The sequence below is a fragment of the Myotis myotis genome, unplaced genomic scaffold (genome assembly GCF_014108235.1).
Source record: "Myotis myotis isolate mMyoMyo1 unplaced genomic scaffold, mMyoMyo1.p scaffold_m19_p_6, whole genome shotgun sequence".
Lineage (NCBI taxonomy): Eukaryota > Metazoa > Chordata > Mammalia > Chiroptera > Vespertilionidae > Myotis > Myotis myotis.
Genome location: NW_023416368.1, coordinates 58590079 through 58595009, shown reverse-complemented (window position 1 = coordinate 58595009; position 4931 = coordinate 58590079). Strand labels below are relative to the sequence as shown.

Genomic DNA, 4931 nt, shown 5'->3' with positions numbered 1-4931 from the left:
CCTTTGAAAATGTCCCCAAATCATTACCTTATAACACAGAGTGGGGGAACTGAAATGGCATCCCGTTTGATAATTGTTATGGGACACAAGTCCCATGTGTCATCAGTTCATTGGGAGGAGGGGGGCGGGGGGTGACACAAGTTTCTTACAAGCCTTGTGGGGTTGCAGGTGTTTTGATGGCCATTGTTACTGTTGTCATTTAACTATCACAGCAAAGACCTGGCCCACCCAGAAAACTCTTCCCAGGAGCCTGGTAATCAACAGATGGTCTGGAGAGCTAGAGGGTTGAATGTACATAGTCAGTTATATAAGAAAAACAAGGAGATTACAGGAAGAAGCATCTATTCTGTCTTTTGTTGACACTCACCACCACCCCTACCAATCACATACCCTCACTTCTGCTAACAACTAAATGCAACAGGGGCCCAATCTTGCAAAATTATGATAACCATCCTTCTCATATGAAAACTATCATGTTATCAGTTCTCGCTAAGAAAAATATACACATTTTGAACACATAATTTTTGTACACTCAGAGTGGGTAAAAGTGTAAAAAGTCAGAAATGTACATATCTGAAAAAATAGCAAGGTATTGTTCAGAGTTCTTTCTGGAAGTCTGACACTCAAGTAAGTTTCATATGGAGAAACAACTTTAAATTATCATTCTAACCCTATTTAGTTCTGTTGAATGAAACACTGGCCATTGTGAACTGTCTACTTCCTTAAGTAAGAGCACTGGTACTTACATACTTTTCTAATATTTCTGCTGAGGATTTTCTACCCCTTTGACAAAAGGATTTCACTGTTGTAGACTTACCAGCTTGCCACTATATTTTTCATAACTATTTTATTTTCACATCCAATGTGAGGTTTGTCTCATTTTTTTAATCTCATGAACTGTTTGTGGAACTTAATGTCACTTTTTGGATAACTACCCCCCACCCCCACCCCCAACATCAAGCTTTCTCAGTGTTAGAAAAGATTCACCTGCTAATCTGTGTAAGAATCTGTCCCCATCAACAAATGGCCTATGGGCCTTTAGTTTAGGAACTAACAGTGGATTCACAGATGTCCCTTATGTTTCCAGAGATTATGCAGTCTAATCCATGAACCACAAGCCACATAGGATATGCTACTTAACCTGTCCTATAACTACTCTATAAACAAGTAAAGTTTTCCCATGCCAACTACTCTCTTGATCATTTCCATAATTTCCTATGGCTCCAAGCAATATTGAAGTCTGTCGATTTATTCATGCCCTATTTTCAGTCCTGAAGAATTACTTTCCTAGTTTGGAGTATGTGATATTCGAAGGCCAAGAAGGTTAACCTTTATCCTCCATATTCAACAAACTAGGTCCAAAGGAAAAAATTAGTAGTGAGTGTGAAAATAATATATGTATTTAAATATTTATTTTATGAAGGTAGGTGTATAATTAACAATTGACCTTTCAAAATTAATAGCAACGTGAAAAAGTAGAAAGAAACATCAGGACAAACGCAGAAGCAAATGGAGGAAATAAAAGTGGCTACCACATACGGGCATTTGTGACATTAGAAAGAAGTGTACATATGGAGAAACAGGGAAGCCAGATGCAAGCTCCACCAACTGAGCAATTAGTGTTGGGCGAAACTGAATGATAGATACATTGTTAGTCAAGCAGGATGAATCTTCTGCTGCTAAATAAGAACCTGTGACACCCAAGAGTTTATAAATATCATTAAATGAGAAGGGCAAAGAAATAATAATAAAAGAGCATGCCTCATTGAAAATATGTCATCTAGAACAAAATAACCTGCCCCAAAATCATAAACAATGGTAATATCTGTCTACACAGAATAGAAAGAGCAGTTCATTGAACCATTTAAAGCAAACCTACTGGCTTTATCAAATATCTGCAATGACCTGCCCCTAGTTGTTTGGAAATGAGAAATCATCACATTACCGTTGACACCTGTTTCCCAGTATGAATGCCATTCAGTTACAATGAAAACTCATTGCATAACTGATAAGTATAAAATCTCAAAAGATAGTCACACACTTAAGACTTACCTGATGTGCCCAGGCATCCTCAGGAGACTGTTTTCTCCTGTGTCTTCAACCATTTTCATCCAATCCTGCTTTGGCTTCCAACATGATAGCACAAGGAATAAAGAGATGCATGTCAGTTCATTTCACTGGGGGTCATTGGAGTACTGAATGCTTACTATGTGCTAAATACTATGCTACACTCTGGCAACCCAAGATGGAAAAGGCAGGATTTCTGTCCTTCAGGAGCTTCTAGTCAAATACAGTCTTTAAAGAAGCGATTAAATGAATGAAGTTAGGGTGGGGCTCTAATCCAATAAGACGTGTTTTAAGAAAAGAGAAACTAGGGGTGCTCATGCACAGAGGGACAGCCATGTGAAAAGTCAGCAAAAGGGCGGCCATCTTTAAGCCAAGAAGAGAGGACTTAAGAAAACAACCCTGCCACCACCTTGTTTATGGACTTCTAGCCTCCAGAACTGTGAGGAAATAAACTTCTGGCCCAGCTGGTGTGGCTGAGGGGTTGAGCATCAACTTATGGGCCAGGAGGTCAAGGTTTGATTCCAGTCAGGGCACATGCTCAGGCTCGATCCCCAGTGTGAGGCGTGCAGGAGGCAGCCGATCAATGATGCTCTCTCATCATTGATGTTTCTATCTTTCTATCCTTCTCCCTTCCTCTCTGAAATCAATAAAAATATATATTTTTTTTTTCTGTTGTTTAAGACAACCAGTCTGTGGTATTTTGTTATGGCAACACAAGTAGACTACTATGCATCCTTCCCAATATGAAAGTTGCTTGATGAATGCAGTAGACAATGAAGGTAGTTAGATAATCTTGAAAAAGAGCTCATCTGTAGTTCCCCATCCCTGTGGGTGTTCAAATAGACACTGGATGAATCCTTGTCAAGAACATCACACTGGGTGGGAGAATAGACCAGCTGATTTCAAACACCTTTTCCAACATTTAGATTCTATCACTTTTCTCTACAAACTTCAATCTCTCCATGGAAGAGAATTATCACTTCAATTATCAAATAATTGAGTTATTCTATCTAGAAATTAAGACTGAAACAAAAGCACATTTAAATACTTTCACTTTCAAAAAGGGAGAAAATGGAAAACATTTATAATACTGTCAGCAATAAAATTAAATTAAAAATAAACACATACTTCCACTTGCCCACCTCTGACCTCTCTTTTATTTGGCTCCTTAACACATGGTCTCTTCCTCAAATACATGGTCTCTGACTGCTGCCATCAGTTTTCCCCACCTTTTGGAGATGAGTATTAATGGAACTTGAAGCACCAATAAGATCTTACCATATGGGAGAGAAAGATCTGAGAGTTGTCTTACCAGGTGAGAATAGGAAGGTGATGCTCTCTTGTCTCTACTGCCATGGTCACAAAGAAGTGAGATGATCTTTGAATAGCTGCAGTTACCAGAATAAGCAGATCTCTGTCTACTCTTGCTGGTTGGAGTCGACTCAGCTTAAGGAACTGTGATCTGAATTAAGTTATTAGGCAGTCTAACCAATTCTGTTGAGAAAAAAGAATAACGGCTATTGCTCATAATACAACATTTTCATTTTGATCAGTAAATTCTATTTCCTCTGCCACTAAATCATTTTACAGAGCTGTTGCTGAGAGAACCCATTAAATGACAAGGGTGTCCCTACTTTTCTATTCCCTCCTTGGGTAAAAGGGCTAAAGAAAGTGCTCTCCCAAAATGTGAATAGCGCTTTGATTAAAAAGTTAACACTGAACGGTACACTTCAAAATGGGAAAAATAGTAAAATTTATGTTATATATGTTTTAGCATAATTTTTAGAAAGTAACACAAAGTTTTAATCACATAATAAAGTACCACCTCTCAGCATGTTAGCCTTCTAAGAAAGTAGGAAGAAAACGGATTAATAGAACCATGTTGGCCAACATGGTGGGGTGGGGCTAGGAATAGAGAGTTGAGAATTCCCTCATGTACACCACGAGATTTCAATTTGTTTACGCTGAGACTGACACTCAGTGTGAACTGCTCTGCAAAACACGAGTCACACTGCCCTAGTGGATTTTACAAGGTTATACTCTTACACTGTTGGAATAATGTTCCTACGAGCACTATCTGTCTACTCTTTTTTGATGGAGAAGGTCAAGGCCCAGGGCGGAGGCCAGACTCCAGATGTTGTTACTCACCCTGTCAGTACCAAATTCACTCCTTGCACTTGGATTGTCTCTCAATGATGGCATGTGACTGGAAAAGAGAATGGCTCCATACCAGGAAATCCTTCTGTGTCTGCCTTTAGTGTACAATTTTCTATTCAGATCTCGCTGCAGAGTAATAAACTACATCAATTATACACTTGCTGTATGCAAAACATATTGCTTAGTCTTGAGGCTGTGGCAGCACAAAAATATATATACTCCTGCCATCACCAGGCTTAGAATCTGGATGGGTTGACAAAACATGTTTCTAATTAGTAATGGTTACCCTGAGGAGATTACCAGTGACGATTAATTACAAGGGTTTTGCTTGGAGTGCCAGGACTGTTTCCCTCAGTTAATATTTCAACTACTTGTCATCTATTTTGTAATACAATTTTTGACTTCAAATTCAAATTCCAACAACAGTAACAACATTTTAAAAATAATTAAATCTCTTTCCAATATAGTGAGCATGATTTTTGCTTCAATGTGTGCAAAGTGTAAGTCCAATTTGTTTTCCCTTCCCTGGGAAGATGGTGTGGAGTTCATACCTGGCCCAGACCTTCACAGCCAAGTGTCATTCCAACTTTCCCAGGGATTGGGGGCTTTATTTTCAACCTGGGTAAGTCGCTTAACACTTCATTACATCCACGTGAGAAGTTCCCAGAGGAAGCCTCCGTGAGTAGAGTTGGCTGACCTAATGCACT

General features: G+C 39.0%; 1 long non-coding RNA gene across 1 annotated transcript; it reads right to left on the bottom strand.

The window, feature by feature from the left end:
* Window positions 1-2050: 2050 nt before the first annotated feature.
* LOC118657765 lies at window positions 2051-4432 on the bottom strand. Its single transcript, XR_004968116.1, has 4 exons — window positions 4216-4432; window positions 3380-3561; window positions 3196-3296; window positions 2051-2126 (listed from the first exon to the last, which is right to left on the bottom strand). It is a non-coding gene; the product is annotated as an uncharacterized LOC118657765 (long non-coding RNA).
* Between the last annotated feature and the right edge of the window lie 499 nt (window positions 4433-4931).